Source organism: Phoenix dactylifera, chromosome 4 (assembly GCF_051530095.1).
Source record: "Phoenix dactylifera cultivar Ajwa chromosome 4, Ajwa_hap1_PhDact_Kaust_v1.1, whole genome shotgun sequence".
Classification (NCBI taxonomy): domain Eukaryota; kingdom Viridiplantae; phylum Streptophyta; class Magnoliopsida; order Arecales; family Arecaceae; genus Phoenix; species Phoenix dactylifera.
This window is the reverse complement of record NC_143193.1, coordinates 35,648,342-35,673,901: the sequence shown is the minus strand read 5'-3', so window position 1 is coordinate 35,673,901 and position 25,560 is coordinate 35,648,342. Positions and strand designations below refer to the sequence as shown.

General features: G+C 49.6%; 60 non-coding genes and 10 pseudogenes across 60 annotated transcripts; all 70 read left to right on the top strand.

Annotated features, from left to right (window-relative positions):
• The first annotated feature begins 5 nt into the window (after positions 1 to 5).
• On the top strand, positions 6 to 124 carry LOC149758497 (5S ribosomal RNA; annotated as a pseudogene).
• A 246-nt stretch (positions 125 to 370) lies between these two features.
• On the top strand, positions 371 to 489 carry LOC149758496 (5S ribosomal RNA). Its single transcript, XR_016400839.1, has one exon. It is a non-coding gene; the product is annotated as a 5S ribosomal RNA (ribosomal RNA).
• Positions 490 to 735: 246 nt separating this feature from the next.
• Positions 736 to 854, top strand: LOC149758495 (5S ribosomal RNA). Its single transcript, XR_016408291.1, has one exon. It is a non-coding gene; the product is annotated as a 5S ribosomal RNA (ribosomal RNA).
• Positions 855 to 1,100: 246 nt separating this feature from the next.
• On the top strand, positions 1,101 to 1,219 carry LOC149758494 (5S ribosomal RNA). Its single transcript, XR_016407284.1, has one exon. It is a non-coding gene; the product is annotated as a 5S ribosomal RNA (ribosomal RNA).
• A 246-nt stretch (positions 1,220 to 1,465) lies between these two features.
• Positions 1,466 to 1,584, top strand: LOC149758493 (5S ribosomal RNA). The gene has a single exon (XR_016411891.1). It is a non-coding gene; the product is annotated as a 5S ribosomal RNA (ribosomal RNA).
• A 248-nt stretch (positions 1,585 to 1,832) lies between these two features.
• Positions 1,833 to 1,951, top strand: LOC149758492 (5S ribosomal RNA). Its single transcript, XR_016404033.1, has one exon. It is a non-coding gene; the product is annotated as a 5S ribosomal RNA (ribosomal RNA).
• Positions 1,952 to 2,197: 246 nt separating this feature from the next.
• Positions 2,198 to 2,316, top strand: LOC149758491 (5S ribosomal RNA; annotated as a pseudogene).
• A 246-nt stretch (positions 2,317 to 2,562) lies between these two features.
• Positions 2,563 to 2,681, top strand: LOC149758490 (5S ribosomal RNA). Its single transcript, XR_016405430.1, has one exon. It is a non-coding gene; the product is annotated as a 5S ribosomal RNA (ribosomal RNA).
• A 246-nt stretch (positions 2,682 to 2,927) lies between these two features.
• LOC149758489 (5S ribosomal RNA) lies at positions 2,928 to 3,046 on the top strand. Its single transcript, XR_016408281.1, has one exon. It is a non-coding gene; the product is annotated as a 5S ribosomal RNA (ribosomal RNA).
• A 246-nt stretch (positions 3,047 to 3,292) lies between these two features.
• LOC149758488 (5S ribosomal RNA) lies at positions 3,293 to 3,411 on the top strand. Its single transcript, XR_016407283.1, has one exon. It is a non-coding gene; the product is annotated as a 5S ribosomal RNA (ribosomal RNA).
• Positions 3,412 to 3,657: 246 nt separating this feature from the next.
• On the top strand, positions 3,658 to 3,776 carry LOC149758487 (5S ribosomal RNA). The gene has a single exon (XR_016411890.1). It is a non-coding gene; the product is annotated as a 5S ribosomal RNA (ribosomal RNA).
• A 248-nt stretch (positions 3,777 to 4,024) lies between these two features.
• On the top strand, positions 4,025 to 4,143 carry LOC149758486 (5S ribosomal RNA). Its single transcript, XR_016408273.1, has one exon. It is a non-coding gene; the product is annotated as a 5S ribosomal RNA (ribosomal RNA).
• Positions 4,144 to 4,389: 246 nt separating this feature from the next.
• Positions 4,390 to 4,508, top strand: LOC149758485 (5S ribosomal RNA; annotated as a pseudogene).
• A 246-nt stretch (positions 4,509 to 4,754) lies between these two features.
• LOC149758484 (5S ribosomal RNA) lies at positions 4,755 to 4,873 on the top strand. The gene has a single exon (XR_016405328.1). It is a non-coding gene; the product is annotated as a 5S ribosomal RNA (ribosomal RNA).
• Positions 4,874 to 5,119: 246 nt separating this feature from the next.
• LOC149758483 (5S ribosomal RNA) lies at positions 5,120 to 5,238 on the top strand. The gene has a single exon (XR_016408262.1). It is a non-coding gene; the product is annotated as a 5S ribosomal RNA (ribosomal RNA).
• A 246-nt stretch (positions 5,239 to 5,484) lies between these two features.
• On the top strand, positions 5,485 to 5,603 carry LOC149758482 (5S ribosomal RNA). Its single transcript, XR_016407282.1, has one exon. It is a non-coding gene; the product is annotated as a 5S ribosomal RNA (ribosomal RNA).
• A 247-nt stretch (positions 5,604 to 5,850) lies between these two features.
• Positions 5,851 to 5,969, top strand: LOC149758481 (5S ribosomal RNA). The gene has a single exon (XR_016408251.1). It is a non-coding gene; the product is annotated as a 5S ribosomal RNA (ribosomal RNA).
• A 246-nt stretch (positions 5,970 to 6,215) lies between these two features.
• Positions 6,216 to 6,334, top strand: LOC149758480 (5S ribosomal RNA; annotated as a pseudogene).
• A 246-nt stretch (positions 6,335 to 6,580) lies between these two features.
• Positions 6,581 to 6,699, top strand: LOC149758479 (5S ribosomal RNA). Its single transcript, XR_016405222.1, has one exon. It is a non-coding gene; the product is annotated as a 5S ribosomal RNA (ribosomal RNA).
• A 246-nt stretch (positions 6,700 to 6,945) lies between these two features.
• On the top strand, positions 6,946 to 7,064 carry LOC149758478 (5S ribosomal RNA). The gene has a single exon (XR_016408240.1). It is a non-coding gene; the product is annotated as a 5S ribosomal RNA (ribosomal RNA).
• Positions 7,065 to 7,310: 246 nt separating this feature from the next.
• Positions 7,311 to 7,429, top strand: LOC149758477 (5S ribosomal RNA). The gene has a single exon (XR_016407281.1). It is a non-coding gene; the product is annotated as a 5S ribosomal RNA (ribosomal RNA).
• A 247-nt stretch (positions 7,430 to 7,676) lies between these two features.
• On the top strand, positions 7,677 to 7,795 carry LOC149758476 (5S ribosomal RNA). The gene has a single exon (XR_016408232.1). It is a non-coding gene; the product is annotated as a 5S ribosomal RNA (ribosomal RNA).
• A 246-nt stretch (positions 7,796 to 8,041) lies between these two features.
• LOC149758475 (5S ribosomal RNA) lies at positions 8,042 to 8,160 on the top strand. Its single transcript, XR_016408224.1, has one exon. It is a non-coding gene; the product is annotated as a 5S ribosomal RNA (ribosomal RNA).
• Positions 8,161 to 8,406: 246 nt separating this feature from the next.
• LOC149758474 (5S ribosomal RNA) lies at positions 8,407 to 8,525 on the top strand. The gene has a single exon (XR_016408865.1). It is a non-coding gene; the product is annotated as a 5S ribosomal RNA (ribosomal RNA).
• A 246-nt stretch (positions 8,526 to 8,771) lies between these two features.
• LOC149758473 (5S ribosomal RNA) lies at positions 8,772 to 8,890 on the top strand. The gene has a single exon (XR_016408214.1). It is a non-coding gene; the product is annotated as a 5S ribosomal RNA (ribosomal RNA).
• Positions 8,891 to 9,136: 246 nt separating this feature from the next.
• Positions 9,137 to 9,255, top strand: LOC149758472 (5S ribosomal RNA). The gene has a single exon (XR_016407280.1). It is a non-coding gene; the product is annotated as a 5S ribosomal RNA (ribosomal RNA).
• Positions 9,256 to 9,502: 247 nt separating this feature from the next.
• LOC149758471 (5S ribosomal RNA) lies at positions 9,503 to 9,621 on the top strand. The gene has a single exon (XR_016408203.1). It is a non-coding gene; the product is annotated as a 5S ribosomal RNA (ribosomal RNA).
• A 246-nt stretch (positions 9,622 to 9,867) lies between these two features.
• On the top strand, positions 9,868 to 9,986 carry LOC149758470 (5S ribosomal RNA). The gene has a single exon (XR_016408191.1). It is a non-coding gene; the product is annotated as a 5S ribosomal RNA (ribosomal RNA).
• Positions 9,987 to 10,232: 246 nt separating this feature from the next.
• On the top strand, positions 10,233 to 10,351 carry LOC149758469 (5S ribosomal RNA). Its single transcript, XR_016408180.1, has one exon. It is a non-coding gene; the product is annotated as a 5S ribosomal RNA (ribosomal RNA).
• A 247-nt stretch (positions 10,352 to 10,598) lies between these two features.
• On the top strand, positions 10,599 to 10,717 carry LOC149758468 (5S ribosomal RNA). The gene has a single exon (XR_016401517.1). It is a non-coding gene; the product is annotated as a 5S ribosomal RNA (ribosomal RNA).
• Positions 10,718 to 10,963: 246 nt separating this feature from the next.
• Positions 10,964 to 11,082, top strand: LOC149758467 (5S ribosomal RNA). The gene has a single exon (XR_016400492.1). It is a non-coding gene; the product is annotated as a 5S ribosomal RNA (ribosomal RNA).
• Positions 11,083 to 11,330: 248 nt separating this feature from the next.
• Positions 11,331 to 11,449, top strand: LOC149758466 (5S ribosomal RNA). The gene has a single exon (XR_016401516.1). It is a non-coding gene; the product is annotated as a 5S ribosomal RNA (ribosomal RNA).
• Positions 11,450 to 11,695: 246 nt separating this feature from the next.
• On the top strand, positions 11,696 to 11,814 carry LOC149758465 (5S ribosomal RNA; annotated as a pseudogene).
• A 246-nt stretch (positions 11,815 to 12,060) lies between these two features.
• LOC149758464 (5S ribosomal RNA) lies at positions 12,061 to 12,179 on the top strand. Its single transcript, XR_016405128.1, has one exon. It is a non-coding gene; the product is annotated as a 5S ribosomal RNA (ribosomal RNA).
• Positions 12,180 to 12,425: 246 nt separating this feature from the next.
• Positions 12,426 to 12,544, top strand: LOC149758463 (5S ribosomal RNA). The gene has a single exon (XR_016408169.1). It is a non-coding gene; the product is annotated as a 5S ribosomal RNA (ribosomal RNA).
• Positions 12,545 to 12,791: 247 nt separating this feature from the next.
• On the top strand, positions 12,792 to 12,910 carry LOC149758462 (5S ribosomal RNA). Its single transcript, XR_016404032.1, has one exon. It is a non-coding gene; the product is annotated as a 5S ribosomal RNA (ribosomal RNA).
• A 246-nt stretch (positions 12,911 to 13,156) lies between these two features.
• LOC149758461 (5S ribosomal RNA) lies at positions 13,157 to 13,275 on the top strand (annotated as a pseudogene).
• Positions 13,276 to 13,521: 246 nt separating this feature from the next.
• LOC149758460 (5S ribosomal RNA) lies at positions 13,522 to 13,640 on the top strand. Its single transcript, XR_016405019.1, has one exon. It is a non-coding gene; the product is annotated as a 5S ribosomal RNA (ribosomal RNA).
• Positions 13,641 to 13,886: 246 nt separating this feature from the next.
• LOC149758459 (5S ribosomal RNA) lies at positions 13,887 to 14,005 on the top strand. The gene has a single exon (XR_016408161.1). It is a non-coding gene; the product is annotated as a 5S ribosomal RNA (ribosomal RNA).
• A 246-nt stretch (positions 14,006 to 14,251) lies between these two features.
• LOC149758458 (5S ribosomal RNA) lies at positions 14,252 to 14,370 on the top strand. Its single transcript, XR_016407278.1, has one exon. It is a non-coding gene; the product is annotated as a 5S ribosomal RNA (ribosomal RNA).
• Positions 14,371 to 14,616: 246 nt separating this feature from the next.
• Positions 14,617 to 14,735, top strand: LOC149758457 (5S ribosomal RNA). Its single transcript, XR_016411889.1, has one exon. It is a non-coding gene; the product is annotated as a 5S ribosomal RNA (ribosomal RNA).
• A 248-nt stretch (positions 14,736 to 14,983) lies between these two features.
• On the top strand, positions 14,984 to 15,102 carry LOC149758456 (5S ribosomal RNA). Its single transcript, XR_016408151.1, has one exon. It is a non-coding gene; the product is annotated as a 5S ribosomal RNA (ribosomal RNA).
• Positions 15,103 to 15,348: 246 nt separating this feature from the next.
• LOC149758455 (5S ribosomal RNA) lies at positions 15,349 to 15,467 on the top strand (annotated as a pseudogene).
• A 246-nt stretch (positions 15,468 to 15,713) lies between these two features.
• LOC149758454 (5S ribosomal RNA) lies at positions 15,714 to 15,832 on the top strand. Its single transcript, XR_016404911.1, has one exon. It is a non-coding gene; the product is annotated as a 5S ribosomal RNA (ribosomal RNA).
• A 246-nt stretch (positions 15,833 to 16,078) lies between these two features.
• Positions 16,079 to 16,197, top strand: LOC149758453 (5S ribosomal RNA). The gene has a single exon (XR_016408140.1). It is a non-coding gene; the product is annotated as a 5S ribosomal RNA (ribosomal RNA).
• A 246-nt stretch (positions 16,198 to 16,443) lies between these two features.
• On the top strand, positions 16,444 to 16,562 carry LOC149758452 (5S ribosomal RNA). Its single transcript, XR_016407277.1, has one exon. It is a non-coding gene; the product is annotated as a 5S ribosomal RNA (ribosomal RNA).
• A 247-nt stretch (positions 16,563 to 16,809) lies between these two features.
• On the top strand, positions 16,810 to 16,928 carry LOC149758451 (5S ribosomal RNA). The gene has a single exon (XR_016408130.1). It is a non-coding gene; the product is annotated as a 5S ribosomal RNA (ribosomal RNA).
• A 246-nt stretch (positions 16,929 to 17,174) lies between these two features.
• On the top strand, positions 17,175 to 17,293 carry LOC149758450 (5S ribosomal RNA; annotated as a pseudogene).
• Positions 17,294 to 17,539: 246 nt separating this feature from the next.
• LOC149758449 (5S ribosomal RNA) lies at positions 17,540 to 17,658 on the top strand. Its single transcript, XR_016404823.1, has one exon. It is a non-coding gene; the product is annotated as a 5S ribosomal RNA (ribosomal RNA).
• Positions 17,659 to 17,904: 246 nt separating this feature from the next.
• LOC149758448 (5S ribosomal RNA) lies at positions 17,905 to 18,023 on the top strand. Its single transcript, XR_016408119.1, has one exon. It is a non-coding gene; the product is annotated as a 5S ribosomal RNA (ribosomal RNA).
• A 246-nt stretch (positions 18,024 to 18,269) lies between these two features.
• LOC149758447 (5S ribosomal RNA) lies at positions 18,270 to 18,388 on the top strand. Its single transcript, XR_016407276.1, has one exon. It is a non-coding gene; the product is annotated as a 5S ribosomal RNA (ribosomal RNA).
• Positions 18,389 to 18,635: 247 nt separating this feature from the next.
• Positions 18,636 to 18,754, top strand: LOC149758446 (5S ribosomal RNA). The gene has a single exon (XR_016408114.1). It is a non-coding gene; the product is annotated as a 5S ribosomal RNA (ribosomal RNA).
• Positions 18,755 to 19,000: 246 nt separating this feature from the next.
• LOC149758445 (5S ribosomal RNA) lies at positions 19,001 to 19,119 on the top strand. The gene has a single exon (XR_016408107.1). It is a non-coding gene; the product is annotated as a 5S ribosomal RNA (ribosomal RNA).
• Positions 19,120 to 19,365: 246 nt separating this feature from the next.
• Positions 19,366 to 19,484, top strand: LOC149758444 (5S ribosomal RNA). Its single transcript, XR_016400491.1, has one exon. It is a non-coding gene; the product is annotated as a 5S ribosomal RNA (ribosomal RNA).
• Positions 19,485 to 19,732: 248 nt separating this feature from the next.
• On the top strand, positions 19,733 to 19,851 carry LOC149758443 (5S ribosomal RNA). The gene has a single exon (XR_016401515.1). It is a non-coding gene; the product is annotated as a 5S ribosomal RNA (ribosomal RNA).
• A 246-nt stretch (positions 19,852 to 20,097) lies between these two features.
• LOC149758442 (5S ribosomal RNA) lies at positions 20,098 to 20,216 on the top strand. The gene has a single exon (XR_016400490.1). It is a non-coding gene; the product is annotated as a 5S ribosomal RNA (ribosomal RNA).
• Positions 20,217 to 20,464: 248 nt separating this feature from the next.
• Positions 20,465 to 20,583, top strand: LOC149758441 (5S ribosomal RNA). Its single transcript, XR_016401514.1, has one exon. It is a non-coding gene; the product is annotated as a 5S ribosomal RNA (ribosomal RNA).
• A 246-nt stretch (positions 20,584 to 20,829) lies between these two features.
• LOC149758440 (5S ribosomal RNA) lies at positions 20,830 to 20,948 on the top strand (annotated as a pseudogene).
• Positions 20,949 to 21,194: 246 nt separating this feature from the next.
• Positions 21,195 to 21,313, top strand: LOC149758439 (5S ribosomal RNA). Its single transcript, XR_016404721.1, has one exon. It is a non-coding gene; the product is annotated as a 5S ribosomal RNA (ribosomal RNA).
• A 246-nt stretch (positions 21,314 to 21,559) lies between these two features.
• LOC149758438 (5S ribosomal RNA) lies at positions 21,560 to 21,678 on the top strand. The gene has a single exon (XR_016408095.1). It is a non-coding gene; the product is annotated as a 5S ribosomal RNA (ribosomal RNA).
• A 246-nt stretch (positions 21,679 to 21,924) lies between these two features.
• LOC149758437 (5S ribosomal RNA) lies at positions 21,925 to 22,043 on the top strand. The gene has a single exon (XR_016407847.1). It is a non-coding gene; the product is annotated as a 5S ribosomal RNA (ribosomal RNA).
• A 247-nt stretch (positions 22,044 to 22,290) lies between these two features.
• On the top strand, positions 22,291 to 22,409 carry LOC149758436 (5S ribosomal RNA). The gene has a single exon (XR_016408085.1). It is a non-coding gene; the product is annotated as a 5S ribosomal RNA (ribosomal RNA).
• A 246-nt stretch (positions 22,410 to 22,655) lies between these two features.
• LOC149758435 (5S ribosomal RNA) lies at positions 22,656 to 22,774 on the top strand. The gene has a single exon (XR_016408074.1). It is a non-coding gene; the product is annotated as a 5S ribosomal RNA (ribosomal RNA).
• Positions 22,775 to 23,020: 246 nt separating this feature from the next.
• LOC149758434 (5S ribosomal RNA) lies at positions 23,021 to 23,139 on the top strand. Its single transcript, XR_016400489.1, has one exon. It is a non-coding gene; the product is annotated as a 5S ribosomal RNA (ribosomal RNA).
• Positions 23,140 to 23,387: 248 nt separating this feature from the next.
• LOC149758433 (5S ribosomal RNA) lies at positions 23,388 to 23,506 on the top strand. Its single transcript, XR_016402075.1, has one exon. It is a non-coding gene; the product is annotated as a 5S ribosomal RNA (ribosomal RNA).
• A 246-nt stretch (positions 23,507 to 23,752) lies between these two features.
• On the top strand, positions 23,753 to 23,871 carry LOC149758432 (5S ribosomal RNA; annotated as a pseudogene).
• A 246-nt stretch (positions 23,872 to 24,117) lies between these two features.
• LOC149758431 (5S ribosomal RNA) lies at positions 24,118 to 24,236 on the top strand. The gene has a single exon (XR_016408063.1). It is a non-coding gene; the product is annotated as a 5S ribosomal RNA (ribosomal RNA).
• A 246-nt stretch (positions 24,237 to 24,482) lies between these two features.
• Positions 24,483 to 24,601, top strand: LOC149758430 (5S ribosomal RNA). The gene has a single exon (XR_016407846.1). It is a non-coding gene; the product is annotated as a 5S ribosomal RNA (ribosomal RNA).
• A 247-nt stretch (positions 24,602 to 24,848) lies between these two features.
• LOC149758429 (5S ribosomal RNA) lies at positions 24,849 to 24,967 on the top strand. Its single transcript, XR_016408052.1, has one exon. It is a non-coding gene; the product is annotated as a 5S ribosomal RNA (ribosomal RNA).
• A 246-nt stretch (positions 24,968 to 25,213) lies between these two features.
• On the top strand, positions 25,214 to 25,332 carry LOC149758428 (5S ribosomal RNA). Its single transcript, XR_016408041.1, has one exon. It is a non-coding gene; the product is annotated as a 5S ribosomal RNA (ribosomal RNA).
• The last annotated feature ends 228 nt before the right edge of the window (positions 25,333 to 25,560 follow it).

Below are 25,560 nucleotides of genomic sequence, written 5' to 3'. Positions count from 1 at the left end.
GTCATGGGTGCGATCATACCAGCACTAATGCACCGGATCCCATCATAACTCCGCAGTTAGGCGTGCTTGGGCGAGAGAAGTACTAGGATGGGTGACCCCCTGGGAAGTCCTCGTGTTGCACCCTTTTTATTTTTTGCCCGCTTTTTTATTTTTTGATAATATTTATTTTTAATTTTTTGGCTTTTGGCTTTTCCTCTTCGGATAATTTTTTCCCCCCGAAAATAAACTGAGTCCGGAGACTGGCGGTGCCATGCCGCATAGCGGAACAGCGCGTTGAATCCTACGCCAGAACGGCCCCGGCAGCGCGAATGTCTCGGGCCGTCGAGGTCTGCTGCTTTGTCATAAAAGGGAGTTTCGAAGGGCATGTCATGGGTGCGATCATACCAGCACTAGTGCACCGGATCCCATCAGAACTCCGCAGTTAAGAGTGCTTGGGCGAGAGTAGTACTAGGATGGGTGACCCCCTGGGAAGTCCTCGTGTTGCACCCCTTTTATTTTTTGCCCGCTTTTTTATTTTTTGATAACATTTATTTTTTATTTTTCGGCTTTTGGCTTTTCCTCTTCGGATAATTTTTTTCCCCCGAAAATAAACTGAGTCCGGAGACTGGCGGTGCCATGCCGCATAGCGGAACAGCGCGTTGAATCCTACGCCAGAACGGCCCCGGCAGCGCGAATGTCTCGGGCCGTCGAGGTCTGCTGCTTTGTCATAAAAGGGAGTTTCGAAGGGCATGTCATGGGTGCGATCATACCAGCACTAATGCACCGGATCCCATCAGAACTCCGCAGTTAAGCGTGCTTGGGCGAGAGTAGTACTAGGATGGGTGACCCCCTGGGAAGTCCTCGTGTTGCACCCCTTTTATTTTTTGCCCGCTTTTTTATTTTTTGATAACATTTATTTTTTATTTTTCGGCTTTTGGCTTTTCCTCTTCGGATATTTTTTTTCCCCCGAAAATAAACTGAGTCCGGAGACTGGCGGTGCCATGCCGCATAGCGGAACAGCGTGTTGAATCCTACGCCAGAACGGCCCCGGCAGCGCGAATGTCTCGGGCCGTCGAGGTCTGCTACTTTGTCATAAAAGGGAGTTTCGAAGGGCATGTCTTGGGTGCGATCATACCAGCACTAATGCACCGGATCCTATCAGAACTCCGCAGTTAAGCGTGCTTGGGCGAGAGTAGTACTAGGATGGGTGACCCCCTGGGAAGTCCTCATGTTGCACCCTTTTTATTTTTTGCCCGCTTTTTTATTTTTTGATAATATTTATTTTTAATTTTTTGGCTTTTGGCTTTTCCTCTTCGGATAATTTTTTCCCCCCGAAAATAAACTGAGTCCGGAGACTCGCGGTGCCATGCCGCATAGCGGAACAGCGCGTTGAATCCTACGCCAGAACGGCGCCGGCAGCGCGAATGTCTCGGGCCGTCGAGGTCTGCTGCTTTGTCATAAAAGGGAGTTTCGAAGGGCATGTCATGGGTGCGATCATACCAGCACTAATGCACCGGATCCCATCAGAACTCCGCAGTTAAGCGTGCTTGGGCGAGAGTAGTACTAGGATGGGTGACCCCCTGGGAAGTCCTCGTGTTGCACCCTTTTTATTTTTTTCTCCACTTTTTTATTTTTTGATAATATTTATTTTTAATTTTTCGGCTTTTGGCTTTTCCTCTTCGGATAATTTTTTTCCCCCGAAAATAAACTGAGTCCGGAGACTGGCGGTGCCATGCCGCATAGCGGGAATAGCGCGTTGAATCCTACGCCAGAACGGCCCCGGCGGCGCGAATGTCTCGGGTCGTCGAGGTCTGCTGCTTTGTCATAAAAGGGAGTTTCGATGGGCATGTCATGGGTGCGATCATACCAGCACTAATGCACCGGATCCGATCAGAACTCCGCAGTTAAGCGTGCTTGGGCGAGAGTAGTACTAGGATGGGTGACCCCCTGGGAAGTCCTCGTGTTGCACCCCTTTTATTTTTTGCCCGCTTTTTTATTTTTTGATAATATTTATTTTTAATTTTTCGGCTTTTGGCTTTTCCTCTTCGGATAATTTTTTTCCCCCGAAAATAAACTGAGTCCGGAGACTCGCGGTGCCATGCCGCATAGCGGAACAGCGCGTTGAATCCTACGCCAGAACGGCCCCGGCAGCGCGAATGTCTCGGGCCGTCGCGGTCTGCTGCTTTGTCATAAAAGGGAGTTTCGAAGGGCATGTCATGGGTGCGATCATACCAGCACTAATGCACCGGATCCCATCATAACTCCGCAGTTAGGCGTGCTTGGGCGAGAGAAGTACTAGGATGGGTGACCCCCTGGGAAGTCCTCGTGTTGCACCCTTTTTATTTTTTGCCCGCTTTTTTATTTTTTGATAATATTTATTTTTAATTTTTTGGCTTTTGGCTTTTCCTCTTCGGATAATTTTTTCCCCCCGAAAATAAACTGAGTCCGGAGACTGGCGGTGCCATGCCGCATAGCGGAACAGCGCGTTGAATCCTACGCCAGAACGGCCCCGGCAGCGCGAATGTCTCGGGCCGTCGAGGTCTGCTGCTTTGTCATAAAAGGGAGTTTCGAAGGGCATGTCATGGGTGCGATCATACCAGCACTAATGCACCGGATCCCATCAGAACTCCGCAGTTAAGAGTGCTTGGGCGAGAGTAGTACTAGGATGGGTGACCCCCTGGGAAGTCCTCGTGTTGCACCCCTTTTATTTTTTGCCCGCTTTTTTATTTTTTGATAACATTTATTTTTTATTTTTCGGCTTTTGGCTTTTCCTCTTCGGATAATTTTTTTCCCCCGAAAATAAACTGAGTCCGGAGACTGGCGGTGCCATGCCGCATAGCGGAACAGCGCGTTGAATCCTACGCCAGAACGGCCCCGGCAGCGCGAATGTCTCGGGCCGTCGAGGTCTGCTGCTTTGTCATAAAAGGGAGTTTCGAAGGGCATGTCATGGGTGCGATCATACCAGCACTAATGCACCGGATCCCATCAGAACTCCGCAGTTAAGCGTGCTTGGGCGAGAGTAGTACTAGGATGGGTGACCCCCTGGGAAGTCCTCGTGTTGCACCCCTTTTATTTTTTGCCCGCTTTTTTATTTTTTGATAACATTTATTTTTTATTTTTCGGCTTTTGGCTTTTCCTCTTCGGATATTTTTTTTCCCCCGAAAATAAACTGAGTCCGGAGACTGGCGGTGCCATGCCGCATAGCGGAACAGCGTGTTGAATCCTACGCCAGAACGGCCCCGGCAGCGCGAATGTCTCGGGCCGTCGAGGTCTGCTACTTTGTCATAAAAGGGAGTTTCGAAGGGCATGTCTTGGGTGCGATCATACCAGCACTAATGCACCGGATCCTATCAGAACTCCGCAGTTAAGCGTGCTTGGGCGAGAGTAGTACTAGGATGGGTGACCCCCTGGGAAGTCCTCATGTTGCACCCTTTTTATTTTTTGCCCGCTTTTTTATTTTTTGATAATATTTATTTTTAATTTTTTGGCTTTTGGCTTTTCCTCTTCGGATAATTTTTTCCCCCCGAAAATAAACTGAGTCCGGAGACTCGCGGTGCCATGCCGCATAGCGGAACAGCGCGTTGAATCCTACGCCAGAACGGCGCCGGCAGCGCGAATGTCTCGGGCCGTCGAGGTCTGCTGCTTTGTCATAAAAGGGAGTTTCGAAGGGCATGTCATGGGTGCGATCATACCAGCACTAATGCACCGGATCCCATCAGAACTCCGCAGTTAAGCGTGCTTGGGCGAGAGTAGTACTAGGATGGGTGACCCCCTGGGAAGTCCTCGTGTTGCACCCTTTTTATTTTTTTCTCCACTTTTTTATTTTTTGATAATATTTATTTTTAATTTTTCGGCTTTTGGCTTTTCCTCTTCGGATAATTTTTTTCCCCCGAAAATAAACTGAGTCCGGAGACTGGCGGTGCCATGCCGCATAGCGGGAATAGCGCGTTGAATCCTACGCCAGAACGGCCCCGGCGGCGCGAATGTCTCGGGTCGTCGAGGTCTGCTGCTTTGTCATAAAAGGGAGTTTCGATGGGCATGTCATGGGTGCGATCATACCAGCACTAATGCACCGGATCCCATCAGAACTCCGCAGTTAAGCGTGCTTGGGCGAGAGTAGTACTAGGATGGGTGACCCCCTGGGAAGTCCTCGTGTTGCACCCCTTTTATTTTTTGCCCGCTTTTTTATTTTTTGATAATATTTATTTTTAATTTTTCGGCTTTTGGCTTTTCCTCTTCGGATAATTTTTTTCCCCCGAAAATAAACTGAGTCCGGAGACTCGCGGTGCCATGCCGCATAGCGGAACAGCGCGTTGAATCCTACGCCAGAACGGCCCCGGCAGCGCGAATGTCTCGGGCCGTCGCGGTCTGCTGCTTTGTCATAAAAGGGAGTTTCGAAGGGCATGTCATGGGTGCGATCATACCAGCACTAATGCACCGGATCCCATCATAACTCCGCAGTTAGGCGTGCTTGGGCGAGAGAAGTACTAGGATGGGTGACCCCCTGGGAAGTCCTCGTGTTGCACCCTTTTTATTTTTTGCCCGCTTTTTTATTTTTTGATAATATTTATTTTTAATTTTTTGGCTTTTGGCTTTTCCTCTTCGGATAATTTTTTCCCCCCGAAAATAAACTGAGTCCGGAGACTGGCGGTGCCATGCCGCATAGCGGAACAGCGCGTTGAATCCTACGCCAGAACGGCCCCGGCAGCGCGAATGTCTCGGGCCGTCGAGGTCTGCTGCTTTGTCATAAAAGGGAGTTTCGAAGGGCATGTCATGGGTGCGATCATACCAGCACTAATGCACCGGATCCCATCAGAACTCCGCAGTTAAGAGTGCTTGGGCGAGAGTAGTACTAGGATGGGTGACCCCCTGGGAAGTCCTCGTGTTGCACCCCTTTTATTTTTTGCCCGCTTTTTTATTTTTTGATAACATTTATTTTTTATTTTTCGGCTTTTGGCTTTTCCTCTTCGGATAATTTTTTTCCCCCGAAAATAAACTGAGTCCGGAGACTGGCGGTGCCATGCCGCATAGCGGAACAGCGCGTTGAATCCTACGCCAGAACGGCCCCGGCAGCGCGAATGTCTCGGGCCGTCGAGGTCTGCTGCTTTGTCATAAAAGGGAGTTTCGAAGGGCATGTCATGGGTGCGATCATACCAGCACTAATGCACCGGATCCCATCAGAACTCCGCAGTTAAGCGTGCTTGGGCGAGAGTAGTACTAGGATGGGTGACCCCCTGGGAAGTCCTCGTGTTGCACCCCTTTTATTTTTTGCCCGCTTTTTTATTTTTTGATAACATTTATTTTTTATTTTTCGGCTTTTGGCTTTTCCTCTTCGGATAATTTTTTTCCCCCGAAAATAAACTGAGTCCGGAGACTGGCGGTGCCATGCCGCATAGCGGAACAGCGTGTTGAATCCTACGCCAGAACGGCCCCGGCAGCGCGAATGTCTCGGGCCGTCGAGGTCTGCTACTTTGTCATAAAAGGGAGTTTCGAAGGGCATGTCTTGGGTGCGATCATACCAGCACTAATGCACCGGATCCTATCAGAACTCCGCAGTTAAGCGTGCTTGGGCGAGAGTAGTACTAGGATGGGTGACCCCCTGGGAAGTCCTCATGTTGCACCCTTTTTATTTTTTGCCCGCTTTTTTATTTTTTGATAATATTTATTTTTAATTTTTTGGCTTTTGGCTTTTCCTCTTCGGATAATTTTTTTCCCCCGACAATAAACTGGGTCCGGAGACTGGCGGTGCCATGCCGCATAGCGGGATCAGCGCGTTGAATCCTACGCCAGAACGGCCCCGGCAGCGCGAATGTCTCGGGCCGTCGAGGTCTGCTGCTTTGTCATAAAAGGGAGTTTCGAAGGGCATATCATGGGTGCGATCATACCAGCACTAATGCACCGGATCCCATCAGAACTCCGCAGTTAAGCGTGCTTGGGCGAGAGTAGTACTAGGATGGGTGACCCCCTGGGAAGTCCTCGTGTTGCACCCCTTTTATTTTTTGCCCGCTTTTTTATTTTTTGATAATATTTATTTTTAATTTTTCGGCTTTTGGCTTTTCCTCTTCGGATAATTTTTTTCCCCCGAAAATAAACTGAGTCCGGAGACTCGCGGTGCCATGCCGCATAGCGGAACAGCGCGTTGAATCCTACGCCAGAACGGCCCCGGCAGCGCGAATGTCTCGGGCCGTCGCGGTCTGCTGCTTTGTCATAAAAGGGAGTTTCGAAGGGCATGTCATGGGTGCGATCATACCAGCACTAATGCACCGGATCCCATCATAACTCCGCAGTTAGGCGTGCTTGGGCGAGAGAAGTACTAGGATGGGTGACCCCCTGGGAAGTCCTCGTGTTGCACCCTTTTTATTTTTTGCCCGCTTTTTTATTTTTTGATAATATTTATTTTTAATTTTTTGGCTTTTGGCTTTTCCTCTTCGGATAATTTTTTCCCCCCGAAAATAAACTGAGTCCGGAGACTGGCGGTGCCATGCCGCATAGCGGAACAGCGCGTTGAATCCTACGCCAGAACGGCCCCGGCAGCGCGAATGTCTCGGGCCGTCGAGGTCTGCTGCTTTGTCATAAAAGGGAGTTTCGAAGGGCATGTCATGGGTGCGATCATACCAGCACTAATGCACCGGATCCCATCAGAACTCCGCAGTTAAGAGTGCTTGGGCGAGAGTAGTACTAGGATGGGTGACCCCCTGGGAAGTCCTCGTGTTGCACCCCTTTTATTTTTTGCCCGCTTTTTTATTTTTTGATAACATTTATTTTTTATTTTTCGGCTTTTGGCTTTTCCTCTTCGGATAATTTTTTTCCCCCGAAAATAAACTGAGTCCGGAGACTGGCGGTGCCATGCCGCATAGCGGAACAGCGCGTTGAATCCTACGCCAGAACGGCCCCGGCAGCGCGAATGTCTCGGGCTGTCGAGGTCTGCTGCTTTGTCATAAAAGGGAGTTTCGAAGGGCATGTCATGGGTGCGATCATACCAGCACTAATGCACCGGATCCCATCAGAACTCCGCAGTTAAGCGTGCTTGGGCGAGAGTAGTACTAGGATGGGTGACCCCCTGGGAAGTCCTCGTGTTGCACCCCTTTTATTTTTTGCCCGCTTTTTTATTTTTTGATAACATTTATTTTTTATTTTTCGGCTTTTGGCTTTTCCTCTTCGGATAATTTTTTTCCCCCGAAAATAAACTGAGTCCGGAGACTGGCGGTGCCATGCCGCATAGCGGAACAGCGTGTTGAATCCTACGCCAGAACGGCCCCGGCAGCGCGAATGTCTCGGGCCGTCGAGGTCTGCTACTTTGTCATAAAAGGGAGTTTCGAAGGGCATGTCTTGGGTGCGATCATACCAGCACTAATGCACCGGATCCTATCAGAACTCCGCAGTTAAGCGTGCTTGGGCGAGAGTAGTACTAGGATGGGTGACCCCCTGGGAAGTCCTCATGTTGCACCCTTTTTATTTTTTGCCCGCTTTTTTATTTTTTGATAATATTTATTTTTAATTTTTTGGCTTTTGGCTTTTCCTCTTCGGATAATTTTTTTCCCCCGACAATAAACTGGGTCCGGAGACTGGCGGTGCCATGCCGCATAGCGGGATCAGCGCGTTGAATCCTACGCCAGAACGGCCCCGGCAGCGCGAATGTCTCGGGCCGTCGAGGTCTGCTGCTTTGTCATAAAAGGGAGTTTCGAAGGGCATATCATGGGTGCGATCATACCAGCACTAATGCACCGGATCCCATCAGAACTCCGCAGTTAAGCGTGCTTGGGCGAGAGTAGTACTAGGATGGGTGACCCCCTGGGAAGTCCTCGTGTTGCACCCCTTTTATTTTTTGCCCGCTTTTTTCTTTTTTGATAACATTTATTTTTAATTTTTTGGCTTTTGGCTTTTCCTCTTCGGATAATTTTTTTCCCTCGAAAATAAACTGAGTCCGGAGACTCGCGGTGCCATGCCGCATAGCGGAACAGCGCATTGAATCCTACGCCAGAACGGCCCCGGCAGCGCGAATGTCTCGGGCCGTCGAGGTCTGCTGCTTTGTCATAAAAGGGTGTTTCGATGGGCATGTCATGGGTGCGATCATACCAGCACTAATGCACCGGATCCCATCAGAACTCCGCAGTTAAGCGTGCTTGGGCGAGAGTAGTACTAGGATGGGTGACCCCCTGGGAAGTCCTCGTGTTGCACCCCTTTTATTTTTTGCCCGCTTTTTTATTTTTTGATAATATTTATTTTTAATTTTTCGGCTTTTGGCTTTTCCCCTTCGGATAATTTTTTTCCCCCGAAAATAAACTGAGTCCGGAGACACGCGGTGCCATGCCGCATAGCGGAACAGCGCGTTGAATCCTACGCCAGAACGGCCCCGGCAGCGCGAATGTCTCGGGCCGTCGCGGTCTGCTGCTTTGTCATAAAAGGGAGTTTCGAAGGGCATGTCATGGGTGCGATCATACCAGCACTAATGCACCGGATCCCATCATAACTCCGCAGTTAGGCGTGCTTGGGCGGGAGAAGTACTAGGATGGGTGACCCCCTGGGAAGTCCTCGTATTGCACCCTTTTTATTTTTTGCCCGCTTTTTTATTTTTTGATAATATTTATTTTTAATTTTTTGGCTTTTGGCTTTTCCTCTTCGGATAATTTTTTCCCCCCGAAAATAAACTGAGTCCGGAGACTGGCGGTGCCATGCCGCATAGCGGAACAGCGCGTTGAATCCTACGCCAGAACGGCCCCGGCAGCGCGAATGTCTCGGGCCGTCGAGGTCTGCTGCTTTGTCATAAAAGGGAGTTTCGAAGGGCATGTCATGGGTGCGATCATACCAGCACTAATGCACCGGATCCCATCAGAACTCCGCAGTTAAGCGTGCTTGGGCGAGAGTAGTACTAGGATGGGTGACCCCCTGGGAAGTCCTCGTGTTGCACCCCTTTTATTTTTTGCCCGCTTTTTTATTTTTTGATAACATTTATTTTTTATTTTTCGGCTTTTGGCTTTTCCTCTTCGGATAATTTTTTTCCCCCGAAAATAAACTGAGTCCGGAGACTGGCGGTGCCATGCCGCATAGCGGAACAGCGTGTTGAATCCTACGCCAGAACGGCCCCGGCAGCGCGAATGTCTCGGGCCGTCGAGGTCTGCTACTTTGTCATAAAAGGGAGTTTCGAAGGGCATGTCTTGGGTGCGATCATACCAGCACTAATGCACCGGATCCTATCAGAACTCCGCAGTTAAGCGTGCTTGGGCGAGAGTAGTACTAGGATGGGTGACCCCCTGGGAAGTCCTCATGTTGCACCCTTTTTATTTTTTGCCCGCTTTTTTATTTTTTGATAATATTTATTTTTAATTTTTTGGCTTTTGGCTTTTCCTCTTCGGATAATTTTTTTCCCCCGACAATAAACTGGGTCCGGAGACTGGCGGTGCCATGCCGCATAGCGGGATCAGCGCGTTGAATCCTACGCCAGAACGGCCCCGGCAGCGCGAATGTCTCGGGCCGTCGAGGTCTGCTGCTTTGTCATAAAAGGGAGTTTCGAAGGGCATATCATGGGTGCGATCATACCAGCACTAATGCACCGGATCCCATCAGAACTCCGCAGTTAAGCGTGCTTGGGCGAGAGTAGTACTAGGATGGGTGACCCCCTGGGAAGTCCTCGTGTTGCACCCCTTTTATTTTTTGCCCGCTTTTTTCTTTTTTGATAACATTTATTTTTAATTTTTTGGCTTTTGGCTTTTCCTCTTCGGATAATTTTTTTCCCTCGAAAATAAACTGAGTCCGGAGACTCGCGGTGCCATGCCGCATAGCGGAACAGCGCATTGAATCCTACGCCAGAACGGCCCCGGCAGCGCGAATGTCTCGGGCCGTCGAGGTCTGCTGCTTTGTCATAAAAGGGTGTTTCGATGGGCATGTCATGGGTGCGATCATACCAGCACTAATGCACCGGATCCCATCAGAACTCCGCAGTTAAGCGTGCTTGGGCGAGAGTAGTACTAGGATGGGTGACCCCCTGGGAAGTCCTCGTGTTGCACCCCTTTTATTTTTTGCCCGCTTTTTTATTTTTTGATAATATTTATTTTTAATTTTTCGGCTTTTGGCTTTTCCCCTTCGGATAATTTTTTTCTCCCGAAAATAAACTGAGTCCGGAGACTGGCGGTGCCATGCCGCATAGCGGAACAGCGCGTTGAATCCTACGCCAGAACGGCCCCGGCAGCGCGAATGTCTCGGGCCGTCGAGGTCTGCTGCTTTGTCATAAAAGGGAGTTTCGAAGGGCATGTCATGGGTGCGATCATACCAGCACTAATGCACCGGATCCCATCAGAACTCCGCAGTTAAGCGTGCTTGGGCGAGAGTAGTACTAGGATGGGTGACCCCCTGGGAAGTCCTCGTGTTGCACCCCTTTTATTTTTTGCCCGCTTTTTTATTTTTTGATAACATTTATTTTTTATTTTTCGGCTTTTGGCTTTTCCTCTTCGGATAATTTTTTTCCCCCGAAAATAAACTGAGTCCGGAGACTGGCGGTGCCATGCCGCATAGCGGGAATAGCGCGTTGAATCCTACGCCAGAACGGCCCCGGCGGCGCGAATGTCTCGGGCCGTCGAGGTCTGCTGCTTTGTCATAAAAGGGAGTTTCGATGGGCATGTCATGGGTGCGATCATACCAGCACTAATGCACCGGATCCCATCAGAACTCCGCAGTTAAGCGTGCTTGGGCGAGAGTAGTACTAGGATGGGTGACCCCCGGGGAAGTCCTCGTGTTGCACCCCTTTTATTTTTTGCCCGCTTTTTTATTTTTTGATAATATTTATTTTTAATTTTTCGGCTTTTGGCTTTTCCTTTTCGGATAATTTTTTTCCCCCGAAAATAAACTGAGTCCGGAGACTCGCGGTGCCATGCCGCATAGCGGAACAGCGCGTTGAATCCTACGCCAGAACGGCCCCGGCAGCGCGAATGTCTCGGGCCGTCGCGGTCTGCTGCTTTGTCATAAAAGGGAGTTTCGAAGGGCATGTCATGGGTGCGATCATACCAGCACTAATGCACCGGATCCCATCAGAACTCCGGAGTTAAGCGTGCTTGGGCGAGAGTAGTACTAGGATGGGTGACCCCCTGGGAAGTCCTCGTGTTGCACCCTTTTTATTTTTTTCTCCACTTTTTTATTTTTTGATAATATTTATTTTTAATTTTTCGGCTTTTGGCTTTTCCTCTTCGGATAATTTTTTTCCCCCGAAAATAAACTGAGTCCGGAGACTGGCGGTGCCATGCCGCATAGCGGGAATAGCGCGTTGAATCCTACGCCAGAACGGCCCCGGCGGCGCGAATGTCTCGGGCCGTCGAGGTCTGCTGCTTTGTCATAAAAGGGAGTTTCGATGGGCATGTCATGGGTGCGATCATACCAGCACTAATGCACCGGATCCCATCAGAACTCCGCAGTTAAGCGTGCTTGGGCGAGAGTAGTACTAGGATGGGTGACCCCCGGGGAAGTCCTCGTGTTGCACCCCTTTTATTTTTTGCCCGCTTTTTTATTTTTTGATAATATTTATTTTTAATTTTTCGGCTTTTGGCTTTTCCTTTTCGGATAATTTTTTTCCCCCGAAAATAAACTGAGTCCGGAGACTCGCGGTGCCATGCCGCATAGCGGAACAGCGCGTTGAATCCTACGCCAGAACGGCCCCGGCAGCGCGAATGTCTCGGGCCGTCGCGGTCTGCTGCTTTGTCATAAAAGGGAGTTTCGAAGGGCATGTCATGGGTGCGATCATACCAGCACTAATGCACCGGATCCCATCATAACTCCGCAGTTAGGCGTGCTTGGGCGAGAGAAGTACTAGGATGGGTGACCCCCTGGGAAGTCCTCGTGTTGCACCCTTTTTATTTTTTGCCCGCTTTTTTATTTTTTGATAATATTTATTTTTAATTTTTTGGCTTTTGGCTTTTCCTCTTCGGATAATTTTTTCCCCCCGAAAATAAACTGAGTCCGGAGACTGGCGGTGCCATGCCGCATAGCGGAACAGCGCGTTGAATCCTACGCCAGAACGGCCCCGGCAGCGCGAATGTCTCGGGCCGTCGAGGTCTGCTGCTTTGTCATAAAAGGGAGTTTCGAAGGGCATGTCATGGGTGCGATCATACCAGCACTAATGCACCGGATCCCATCAGAACTCCGCAGTTAAGAGTGCTTGGGCGAGAGTAGTACTAGGATGGGTGACCCCCTGGGAAGTCCTCGTGTTGCACCCCTTTTATTTTTTGCCCGCTTTTTTATTTTTTGATAACATTTATTTTTTATTTTTCGGCTTTTGGCTTTTCCTCTTCGGATAATTTTTTTCTCCCGAAAATAAACTGAGTCCGGAGACTGGCGGTGCCATGCCGCATAGCGGAACAGCGCGTTGAATCCTACGCCAGAACGGCCCCGGCAGCGCGAATGTCTCGGGCCGTCGAGGTCTGCTGCTTTGTCATAAAAGGGAGTTTCGAAGGGCATGTCATGGGTGCGATCATACCAGCACTAATGCACCGGATCCCATCAGAACTCCGCAGTTAAGCGTGCTTGGGCGAGAGTAGTACTAGGATGGGTGACCCCCTGGGAAGTCCTCGTGTTGCACCCCTTTTATTTTTTGCCCGCTTTTTTATTTTTTGATAACATTTATTTTTTATTTTTCGGCTTTTGGCTTTTCCTCTTCGGATAATTTTTTTCCCCCGAAAATAAACTGAGTCCGGAGACTGGCGGTGCCATGCCGCATAGCGGGAATAGCGCGTTGAATCCTACGCCAGAACGGCCCCGGCGGCGCGAATGTCTCGGGTCGTCGAGGTCTGCTGCTTTGTCATAAAAGGGAGTTTCGATGGGCATGTCATGGGTGCGATCATACCAGCACTAATGCACCGGATCCGATCAGAACTCCGCAGTTAAGCGTGCTTGGGCGAGAGTAGTACTAGGATGGGTGACCCCCTGGGAAGTCCTCGTGTTGCACCCCTTTTATTTTTTGCCCGCTTTTTTATTTTTTGATAATATTTATTTTTAATTTTTCGGCTTTTGGCTTTTCCTCTTCGGATAATTTTTTTCCCCCGAAAATAAACTGAGTCCGGAGACTCGCGGTGCCATGCCGCATAGCGGAACAGCGCGTTGAATCCTACGCCAGAACGGCCCCGGCAGCGCGAATGTCTCGGGCCGTCGCGGTCTGCTGCTTTGTCATAAAAGGGAGTTTCGAAGGGCATGTCATGGGTGCGATCATACCAGCACTAATGCACCGGATCCCATCATAACTCCGCAGTTAGGCGTGCTTGGGCGAGAGAAGTACTAGGATGGGTGACCCCCTGGGAAGTCCTCGTGTTGCACCCTTTTTATTTTTTGCCCGCTTTTTTATTTTTTGATAATATTTATTTTTAATTTTTTGGCTTTTGGCTTTTCCTCTTCGGATAATTTTTTCCCCCCGAAAATAAACTGAGTCCGGAGACTGGCGGTGCCATGCCGCATAGCGGAACAGCGCGTTGAATCCTACGCCAGAACGGCCCCGGCAGCGCGAATGTCTCGGGCCGTCGAGGTCTGCTGCTTTGTCATAAAAGGGAGTTTCGAAGGGCATGTCATGGGTGCGATCATACCAGCACTAATGCACCGGATCCCATCAGAACTCCGCAGTTAAGAGTGCTTGGGCGAGAGTAGTACTAGGATGGGTGACCCCCTGGGAAGTCCTCGTGTTGCACCCCTTTTATTTTTTGCCCGCTTTTTTATTTTTTGATAACATTTATTTTTTATTTTTCGGCTTTTGGCTTTTCCTCTTCGGATAATTTTTTTCCCCCGAAAATAAACTGAGTCCGGAGACTGGCGGTGCCATGCCGCATAGCGGAACAGCGCGTTGAATCCTACGCCAGAACGGCCCCGGCAGCGCGAATGTCTCGGGCCGTCGAGGTCTGCTGCTTTGTCATAAAAGGGAGTTTCGAAGGGCATGTCATGGGTGCGATCATACCAGCACTAATGCACCGGATCCCATCAGAACTCCGCAGTTAAGCGTGCTTGGGCGAGAGTAGTACTAGGATGGGTGACCCCCTGGGAAGTCCTCGTGTTGCACCCCTTTTATTTTTTGCCCGCTTTTTTATTTTTTGATAACATTTATTTTTTATTTTTCGGCTTTTGGCTTTTCCTCTTCGGATGTTTTTTTTCCCCCGAAAATAAACTGAGTCCGGAGACTGGCGGTGCCATGCCGCATAGCGGAACAGCGTGTTGAATCCTACGCCAGAACGGCCCCGGCAGCGCGAATGTCTCGGGCCGTCGAGGTCTGCTACTTTGTCATAAAAGGGAGTTTCGAAGGGCATGTCTTGGGTGCGATCATACCAGCACTAATGCACCGGATCCTATCAGAACTCCGCAGTTAAGCGTGCTTGGGCGAGAGTAGTACTAGGATGGGTGACCCCCTGGGAAGTCCTCATGTTGCACCCTTTTTATTTTTTGCCCGCTTTTTTATTTTTTGATAATATTTATTTTTAATTTTTTGGCTTTTGGCTTTTCCTCTTCGGATAATTTTTTCCCCCCGAAAATAAACTGAGTCCGGAGACTCGCGGTGCCATGCCGCATAGCGGAACAGCGCGTTGAATCCTACGCCAGAACGGCGCCGGCAGCGCGAATGTCTCGGGCCGTCGAGGTCTGCTGCTTTGTCATAAAAGGGAGTTTCGAAGGGCATGTCATGGGTGCGATCATACCAGCACTAATGCACCGGATCCCATCAGAACTCCGCAGTTAAGCGTGCTTGGGCGAGAGTAGTACTAGGATGGGTGACCCCCTGGGAAGTCCTCGTGTTGCACCCTTTTTATTTTTTTCTCCACTTTTTTATTTTTTGATAATATTTATTTTTAATTTTTCGGCTTTTGGCTTTTCCTCTTCGGATAATTTTTTTCCCCCGAAAATAAACTGAGTCCGGAGACTGGCGGTGCCATGCCGCATAGCGGGAATAGCGCGTTGAATCCTACGCCAGAACGGCCCCGGCGGCGCGAATGTCTCGGGTCGTCGAGGTCTGCTGCTTTGTCATAAAAGGGAGTTTCGATGGGCATGTCATGGGTGCGATCATACCAGCACTAATGCACCGGATCCCATCAGAACTCCGCAGTTAAGCGTGCTTGGGCGAGAGTAGTACTAGGATGGGTGACCCCCTGGGAAGTCCTCGTGTTGCACCCCTTTTATTTTTTGCCCGCTTTTTTATTTTTTGATAATATTTATTTTTAATTTTTCGGCTTTTGGCTTTTCCTCTTCGGATAATTTTTTTCCCCCGAAAATAAACTGAGTCCGGAGACTCGCGGTGCCATGCCGCATAGCGGAACAGCGCGTTGAATCCTACGCCAGAACGGCCCCGGCAGCGCGAATGTCTCGGGCCGTCGCGGTCTGCTGCTTTGTCATAAAAGGGAGTTTCGAAGGGCATGTCATGGGTGCGATCATACCAGCACTAATGCACCGGATCCCATCATAACTCCGCAGTTAGGCGTGCTTGGGCGAGAGAAGTACTAGGATGGGTGACCCCCTGGGAAGTCCTCGTGTTGCACCCTTTTTATTTTTTGCCCGCTTTTTTATTTTTTGATAATATTTATTTTTAATTTTTTGGCTTTTGGCTTTTCCTCTTCGGATAATTTTTTCCCCCCGAAAATAAACTGAGTCCGGAGACTGGCGGTGCCATGCCGCATAGCGGAACAGCGCGTTGAATCCTACGCCAGAACGGCCCCGGCAGCGCGAATGTCTCGGGCCGTCGAGGTCTGCTGCTTTGTCATAAAAGGGAGTTTCGAAGGGCATGTCATGGGTGCGATCATACCAGCACTAATGCACCGGATCCCATCAGAACTCCGCAGTTAAGAGTGCTTGGGCGAGAGTAGTACTAGGATGGGTGACCCCCTGGGAAGTCCTCGTGTTGCACCCCTTTTATTTTTTGCCCGCTTTTTTATTTTTTGATAACATTTATTTTTTATTTTTCGGCTTTTGGCTTTTCCTCTTCGGATAATTTTTTTCCCCCGAAAATAAACTGAGTCCGGAGACTGGCGGTGCCATGCCGCATAGCGGAACAGCGCGTTGAATCCTACGCCAGAACGGCCCCGGCAGCGCGAATGTCTCGGGCCGTCGAGGTCTGCTGCTTTGTCATAAAAGGGAGTTTCGAAGGGCATGTCATGGGTGCGATCATACCAGCACTAATGCACCGGATCCCATCAGAACTCCGCAGTTAAGCGTGCTTGGGCGAGAGTAGTACTAGGATGGGTGACCCCCTGGGAAGTCCTCGTGTTGCACCCCTTTTATTTTTTGCCCGCTTTTTTATTTTTTGATAACATTTATTTTTTATTTTTCGGCTTTTGGCTTTTCCTCTTCGGATAATTTTTTTCCCCCGAAAATAAACTGAGTCCGGAGACTGGCGGTGCCATGCCGCATAGCGGAACAGCGTGTTGAATCCTACGCCAGAACGGCCCCGGCAGCGCGAATGTCTCGGGCCGTCGAGGTCTGCTACTTTGTCATAAAAGGGAGTTTCGAAGGGCATGTCTTGGGTGCGATCATACCAGCACTAATGCACCGGATCCTATCAGAACTCCGCAGTTAAGCGTGCTTGGGCGAGAGTAGTACTAGGATGGGTGACCCCCTGGGAAGTCCTCATGTTGCACCCTTTTTATTTTTTGCCCGCTTTTTTATTTTTTGATAATATTTATTTTTAATTTTTTGGCTTTTGGCTTTTCCTCTTCGGATAATTTTTTTCCCCCGACAATAAACTGGGTCCGGAGACTGGCGGTGCCATGCCGCATAGCGGGATCAGCGCGTTGAATCCTACGCCAGAACGGCCCCGGCAGCGCGAATGTCTCGGGCCGTCGAGGTCTGCTGCTTTGTCATAAAAGGGAGTTTCGAAGGGCATATCATGGGTGCGATCATACCAGCACTAATGCACCGGATCCCATCAGAACTCCGCAGTTAAGCGTGCTTGGGCGAGAGTAGTACTAGGATGGGTGACCCCCTGGGAAGTCCTCGTGTTGCACCCCTTTTATTTTTTGCCCGCTTTTTTATTTTTTGATAATATTTATTTTTAATTTTTCGGCTTTTGGCTTTTCCTCTTCGGATAATTTTTTTCCCCCGAAAATAAACTGAGTCCGGAGACTCGCGGTGCCATGCCGCATAGCGGAACAGCGCGTTGAATCCTACGCCAGAACGGCCCCGGCAGCGCGAATGTCTCGGGCCGTCGCGGTCTGCTGCTTTGTCATAAAAGGGAGTTTCGAAGGGCATGTCATGGGTGCGATCATACCAGCACTAATGCACCGGATCCCATCATAACTCCGCAGTTAGGCGTGCTTGGGCGAGAGAAGTACTAGGATGGGTGACCCCCTGGGAAGTCCTCGTGTTGCACCCTTTTTATTTTTTGCCCGCTTTTTTATTTTTTGATAATATTTATTTTTAATTTTTTGGCTTTTGGCTTTTCCTCTTCGGATAATTTTTTCCCCCCGAAAATAAACTGAGTCCGGAGACTGGCGGTGCCATGCCGCATAGCGGAACAGCGCGTTGAATCCTACGCCAGAACGGCCCCGGCAGCGCGAATGTCTCGGGCCGTCGAGGTCTGCTGCTTTGTCATAAAAGGGAGTTTCGAAGGGCATGTCATGGGTGCGATCATACCAGCACTAATGCACCGGATCCCATCAGAACTCCGCAGTTAAGAGTGCTTGGGCGAGAGTAGTACTAGGATGGGTGACCCCCTGGGAAGTCCTCGTGTTGCACCCCTTTTATTTTTTGCCCGCTTTTTTATTTTTTGATAACATTTATTTTTTATTTTTCGGCTTTTGGCTTTTCCTCTTCGGATAATTTTTTTCCCCCGAAAATAAACTGAGTCCGGAGACTGGCGGTGCCATGCCGCATAGCGGAACAGCGCGTTGAATCCTACGCCAGAACGGCCCCGGCAGCGCGAATGTCTCGGGCCGTCGAGGTCTGCTGCTTTGTCATAAAAGGGAGTTTCGAAGGGCATGTCATGGGTGCGATCATACCAGCACTAATGCACCGGATCCCATCAGAACTCCGCAGTTAAGCGTGCTTGGGCGAGAGTAGTACTAGGATGGGTGACCCCCTGGGAAGTCCTCGTGTTGCACCCCTTTTATTTTTTGCCCGCTTTTTTATTTTTTGATAACATTTATTTTTTATTTTTCGGCTTTTGGCTTTTCCTCTTCGGATAATTTTTTTCCCCCGAAAATAAACTGAGTCCGGAGACTGGCGGTGCCATGCCGCATAGCGGAACAGCGTGTTGAATCCTACGCCAGAACGGCCCCGGCAGCGCGAATGTCTCGGGCCGTCGAGGTCTGCTACTTTGTCATAAAAGGGAGTTTCGAAGGGCATGTCTTGGGTGCGATCATACCAGCACTAATGCACCGGATCCTATCAGAACTCCGCAGTTAAGCGTGCTTGGGCGAGAGTAGTACTAGGATGGGTGACCCCCTGGGAAGTCCTCATGTTGCACCCTTTTTATTTTTTGCCCGCTTTTTTATTTTTTGATAATATTTATTTTTAATTTTTTGGCTTTTGGCTTTTCCTCTTCGGATAATTTTTTTCCCCCGACAATAAACTGGGTCCGGAGACTGGCGGTGCCATGCCGCATAGCGGGATCAGCGCGTTGAATCCTACGCCAGAACGGCCCCGGCAGCGCGAATGTCTCGGGCCGTCGAGGTCTGCTGCTTTGTCATAAAAGGGAGTTTCGAAGGGCATATCATGGGTGCGATCATACCAGCACTAATGCACCGGATCCCATCAGAACTCCGCAGTTAAGCGTGCTTGGGCGAGAGTAGTACTAGGATGGGTGACCCCCTGGGAAGTCCTCGTGTTGCACCCCTTTTATTTTTTGCCCGCTTTTTTCTTTTTTGATAACATTTATTTTTAATTTTTTGGCTTTTGGCTTTTCCTCTTCGGATAATTTTTTTCCCTCGAAAATAAACTGAGTCCGGAGACTCGCGGTGCCATGCCGCATAGCGGAACAGCGCATTGAATCCTACGCCAGAACGGCCCCGGCAGCGCGAATGTCTCGGGCCGTCGAGGTCTGCTGCTTTGTCATAAAAGGGTGTTTCGATGGGCATGTCATGGGTGCGATCATACCAGCACTAATGCACCGGATCCCATCAGAACTCCGCAGTTAAGCGTGCTTGGGCGAGAGTAGTACTAGGATGGGTGACCCCCTGGGAAGTCCTCGTGTTGCACCCCTTTTATTTTTTGCCCGCTTTTTTATTTTTTGATAATATTTATTTTTAATTTTTCGGCTTTTGGCTTTTCCCCTTCGGATAATTTTTTTCCCCCGAAAATAAACTGAGTCCGGAGACACGCGGTGCCATGCCGCATAGCGGAACAGCGCGTTGAATCCTACGCCAGAACGGCCCCGGCAGCGCGAATGTCTCGGGCCGTCGAGGTCTGCTGCTTTGTCATAAAAGGGAGTTTCGAAGGGCATGTCATGGGTGCGATCATACCAGCACTAATGCACCGGATCCCATCAGAACTCCGGAGTTAAGCGTGCTTGGGCGAGAGTAGTACTAGGATGGGTGACCCCCTGGGAAGTCCTCGTGTTGCACCCTTTTTATTTTTTTCTCCACTTTTTTATTTTTTGATAATATTTATTTTTAATTTTTCGGCTTTTGGCTTTTCCTCTTCGGATAATTTTTTTCCCCCGAAAATAAACTGAGTCCGGAGACTGGCGGTGCCATGCCGCATAGCGGGAATAGCGCGTTGAATCCTACGCCAGAACGGCCCCGGCGGCGCGAATGTCTCGGGCCGTCGAGGTCTGCTGCTTTGTCATAAAAGGGAGTTTCGATGGGCATGTCATGGGTGCGATCATACCAGCACTAATGCACCGGATCCCATCAGAACTCCGCAGTTAAGCGTGCTTGGGCGAGAGTAGTACTAGGATGGGTGACCCCCGGGGAAGTCCTCGTGTTGCACCCCTTTTATTTTTTGCCCGCTTTTTTATTTTTTGATAATATTTATTTTTAATTTTTCGGCTTTTGGCTTTTCCTTTTCGGATAATTTTTTTCCCCCGAAAATAAACTGAGTCCGGAGACTCGCGGTGCCATGCCGCATAGCGGAACAGCGCGTTGAATCCTACGCCAGAACGGCCCCGGCAGCGCGAATGTCTCGGGCCGTCGCGGTCTGCTGCTTTGTCATAAAAGGGAGTTTCGAAGGGCATGTCATGGGTGCGATCATACCAGCACTAATGCACCGGATCCCATCAGAACTCCGGAGTTAAGCGTGCTTGGGCGAGAGTAGTACTAGGATGGGTGACCCCCTGGGAAGTCCTCGTGTTGCACCCTTTTTATTTTTTTCTCCACTTTTTTATTTTTTGATAATATTTATTTTTAATTTTTCGGCTTTTGGCTTTTCCTCTTCGGATAATTTTTTTCCCCCGAAAATAAACTGAGTCCGGAGACTGGCGGTGCCATGCCGCATAGCGGGAATAGCGCGTTGAATCCTACGCCAGAACGGCCCCGACGGCGCGAATGTCTCGGGCCGTCGAGGTCTGCTGCTTTGTCATAAAAGGGAGTTTCGATGGGCATGTCATGGGTGCGATCATACCAGCACTAATGCACCGGATCCCATCAGAACTCCGCAGTTAAGCGTGCTTGGGCGAGAGTAGTACTAGGATGGGTGACCCCCGGGGAAGTCCTCGTGTTGCACCCCTTTTATTTTTTGCCCGCTTTTTTATTTTTTGATAATATTTATTTTTAATTTTTCGGCTTTTGGCTTTTCCTTTTCGGATAATTTTTTTCCCCCGAAAATAAACTGAGTCCGGAGACTCGCGGTGCCATGCCGCATAGCGGAACAGCGCGTTGAATCCTACGCCAGAACGGCCCCGGCAGCGCGAATGTCTCGGGCCGTCGCGGTCTGCTGCTTTGTCATAAAAGGGAGTTTCGAAGGGCATGTCATGGGTGCGATCATACCAGCACTAATGCACCGGATCCCATCATAACTCCGCAGTTAGGCGTGCTTGGGCGAGAGAAGTACTAGGATGGGTGACCCCCTGGGAAGTCCTCGTGTTGCACCCTTTTTATTTTTTGCCCGCTTTTTTATTTTTTGATAATATTTATTTTTAATTTTTTGGCTTTTGGCTTTTCCTCTTCGGATAATTTTTTCCCCCCGAAAATAAACTGAGTCCGGAGACTGGCGGTGCCATGCCGCATAGCGGAACAGCGCGTTGAATCCTACGCCAGAACGGCCCCGGCAGCGCGAATGTCTCGGGCCGTCGAGGTCTGCTGCTTTGTCATAAAAGGGAGTTTCGAAGGGCATGTCATGGGTGCGATCATACCAGCACTAATGCACCGGATCCCATCAGAACTCCGCAGTTAAGAGTGCTTGGGCGAGAGTAGTACTAGGATGGGTGACCCCCTGGGAAGTCCTCGTGTTGCACCCCTTTTATTTTTTGCCCGCTTTTTTATTTTTTGATAACATTTATTTTTTATTTTTCGGCTTTTGGCTTTTCCTCTTCGGATAATTTTTTTCTCCCGAAAATAAACTGAGTCCGGAGACTGGCGGTGCCATGCCGCATAGCGGAACAGCGCGTTGAATCCTACGCCAGAACGGCCCCGGCAGCGCGAATGTCTCGGGCCGTCGAGGTCTGCTGCTTTGTCATAAAAGGGAGTTTCGAAGGGCATGTCATGGGTGCGATCATACCAGCACTAATGCACCGGATCCCATCAGAACTCCGCAGTTAAGCGTGCTTGGGCGAGAGTAGTACTAGGATGGGTGACCCCCTGGGAAGTCCTCGTGTTGCACCCCTTTTATTTTTTGCCCGCTTTTTTATTTTTTGATAACATTTATTTTTTATTTTTCGGCTTTTGGCTTTTCCTCTTCGGATAATTTTTTTCCCCCGAAAATAAACTGAGTCCGGAGACTGGCGGTGCCATGCCGCATAGCGGAACAGCGTGTTGAATCCTACGCCAGAACGGCCCCGGCAGCGCGAATGTCTCGGGCCGTCGAGGTCTGCTACTTTGTCATAAAAGGGAGTTTCGAAGGGCATGTCTTGGGTGCGATCATACCAGCACTAATGCACCGGATCCGATCAGAACTCCGCAGTTAAGCGTGCTTGGGCGAGAGTAGTACTAGGATGGGTGACCCCCTGGGAAGTCCTCATGTTGCACCCTTTTTATTTTTTGCCCGCTTTTTTATTTTTTGATAATATTTATTTTTAATTTTTTGGCTTTTGGCTTTTCCTCTTCGGATAATTTTTTTCCCCCGACAATAAACTAGGTCCGGAGACTGGCGGTGCCATGCCGCATAGCGGGACCAGCGCGTTGAATCCTACGCCAGAACGGCCCCGGCAGCGCGAATGTCTCGGGCCGTCGAGGTCTGCTGCTTTGTCATAAAAGGGAGTTTCGAAGGGCATATCATGGGTGCGATCATACCAGCACTAATGCACCGGATCCCATCAGAACTCCGCAGTTAAGCGTGCTTGGGCGAGAGTAGTACTAGGATGGGTGACCCCCTGGGAAGTCCTCGTGTTGCACCCCTTTTATTTTTTGCCCGCTTTTTTCTTTTTTGATAACATTTATTTTTAATTTTTTGGCTTTTGGCTTTTCCTCTTCGGATAATTTTTTTCCCTCGAAAATAAACTGAGTCCGGAGACTCGCGGTGCCATGCCGCATAGCGGAACAGCGCATTGAATCCTACGCCAGAACGGCCCCGGCAGCGCGAATGTCTCGGGCCGTCGAGGTCTGCTGCTTTGTCATAAAAGGGTGTTTCGATGGGCATGTCATGGGTGCGATCATACCAGCACTAATGCACCGGATCCCATCAGAACTCCGCAGTTAAGCGTGCTTGGGCGAGAGTAGTACTAGGATGGGTGACCCCCTGGGAAGTCCTCGTGTTGCACCCCTTTTATTTTTTGCCCGCTTTTTTATTTTTTGATAATATTTATTTTTAATTTTTCGGCTTTTGGCTTTTCCTCTTCGGATAATTTTTTTCCTCCGAAAATAAACTGAGTCCGGAGACTCGCGGTGCCATGCCGCATAGCGGAACAGCGCGTTGAATCCTACGCCAGAACGGCCCCGGCAGCGCGAATGTCTCGGGCCGTCGAGGTCTGCTGCTTTGTCATAAAAGGGAGTTTCGAAGGGCATGTCATGGGTGCGATCATACCAGCACTAATGCACCGGATCCCATCAGAACTCCGGAGTTAAGCGTGCTTGGGCGAGAGTAGTACTAGGATGGGTGACCCCCTGGGAAGTCCTCGTGTTGCACCCTTTTTATTTTTTTCTCCACTTTTTTATTTTTTGATAATATTTATTTTTAATTTTTCGGCTTTTGGCTTTTTCTCTTCGGATAATTTTTTTCCCCCGAAAATAAACTGAGTCCGGAGACTGGCGGTGCCATGCCGCATAGCGGGAATAGCGCGTTGAATCCTACGCCAGAACGGCCCCGGCGGCGCGAATGTCTCGGGCCGTCGAGGTCTGCTGCTTTGTCATAAAAGGGAGTTTCGATGGGCATGTCATAGGTGCGATCATACCAGCACTAATGCACCGGATCCCATCAGAACTCCGCAGTTAAGCGTGCTTGGGCGAGAGTAGTACTAGGATGGGTGACCCCCTGGGAAGTCCTCGTGTTGCACCCCTTTTATTTTTTGCCCGCTTTTTTATTTTTTGATAACATTTATTTTTAATTTTTCGGCTTTTGGCTTTTCCTCTTCGGATAATTTTTTTCCCCCGAAAATAAACTGAGTCCGGAGACTCGCGGTGCCATGCCGCATAGCGGAACAGCGCGTTGAATCCTACGCCAGAACGGCCCCGGCAGCGTGAATGTCTCGGGCCGTCGCGGTCTGCTGCTTTGTCATAAAAGGGAGTTTCGAAGGGCATGTCATGGGTGCGATCATACCAGCACTAATGCACCGGATCCCATCATAACTCCGCAGTTAGGCGTGCTTGGGCGAGAGAAGTACTAGGATGGGTGACCCCCTGGGAAGTCCTCGTGTTGCACCCTTTTTATTTTTTGCCCGCTTTTTTATTTTTTGATAATATTTATTTTTAATTTTTTGGCTTTTGGCTTTTCCTCTTCGGATAATTTTTTCCCCCCGAAAATAAACTGAGTCCGGAGACTGGCGGTGCCATGCCGCATAGCGGAACAGCGCGTTGAATCCTACGCCAGAACGGCCCCGGCAGCGCGAATGTCTCGGGCCGTCGAGGTCTGCTGCTTTGTCATAAAAGGGAGTTTCGAAGGGCATGTCATGGGTGCGATCATACCAGCACTAATGCACCGGATCCCATCAGAACTCCGCAGTTAAGCGTGCTTGGGCGAGAGTAGTACTAGGATGGGTGACCCCCTGGGAAGTCCTCGTGTTGCACCCCTTTTATTTTTTGCCCGCTTTTTTATTTTTTGATAACATTTATTTTTTATTTTTCGGCTTTTGGCTTTTCCTCTTCGGATAATTTTTTTCCCCCGAAAATAAACTGAGTCCGGAGACTGGCGGTGCCATGCCGCATAGCGGAACAGCGTGTTGAATCCTACGCCAGAACGGCCCCGGCAGCGCGAATGTCTCGGGCCGTCGAGGTCTGCTACTTTGTCATAAAAGGGAGTTTCGAAGGGCATGTCTTGGGTGCGATCATACCAGCACTAATGCACCGGATCCGATCAGAACTCCGCAGTTAAGCGTGCTTGGGCGAGAGTAGTACTAGGATGGGTGACCCCCTGGGAAGTCCTCATGTTGCACCCTTTTTATTTTTTGCCCGCTTTTTTATTTTTTGATAATATTTATTTTTAATTTTTTGGCTTTTGGCTTTTCCTCTTCGGATAATTTTTTTCCCCCGACAATAAACTAGGTCCGGAGACTGGCGGTGCCATGCCGCATAGCGGGACCAGCGCGTTGAATCCTACGCCAGAACGGCCCCGGCAGCGCGAATGTCTCGGGCCGTCGAGGTCTGCTGCTTTGTCATAAAAGGGAGTTTCGAAGGGCATATCATGGGTGCGATCATACCAGCACTAATGCACCGGATCCCATCAGAACTCCGCAGTTAAGCGTGCTTGGGCGAGAGTAGTACTAGGATGGGTGACCCCCTGGGAAGTCCTCGTGTTGCACCCCTTTTATTTTTTGCCCGCTTTTTTCTTTTTTGATAACATTTATTTTTAATTTTTTGGCTTTTGGCTTTTCCTCTTCGGATAATTTTTTTCCCTCGAAAATAAACTGAGTCCGGAGACTCGCGGTGCCATGCCGCATAGCGGAACAGCGCATTGAATCCTACGCCAGAACGGCCCCGGCAGCGCGAATGTCTCGGGCCGTCGAGGTCTGCTGCTTTGTCATAAAAGGGTGTTTCGATGGGCATGTCATGGGTGCGATCATACCAGCACTAATGCACCGGATCCCATCAGAACTCCGCAGTTAAGCGTGCTTGGGCGAGAGTAGTACTAGGATGGGTGACCCCCTGGGAAGTCCTCGTGTTGCACCCCTTTTATTTTTTGCCCGCTTTTTTATTTTTTGATAATATTTATTTTTAATTTTTCGGCTTTTGGCTTTTCCTCTTCGGATAATTTTTTTCCTCCGAAAATAAACTGAGTCCGGAGACTCGCGGTGCCATGCCGCATAGCGGAACAGCGCGTTGAATCCTACGCCAGAACGGCCCCGGCAGCGCGAATGTCTCGGGCCGTCGAGGTCTGCTGCTTTGTCATAAAAGGGAG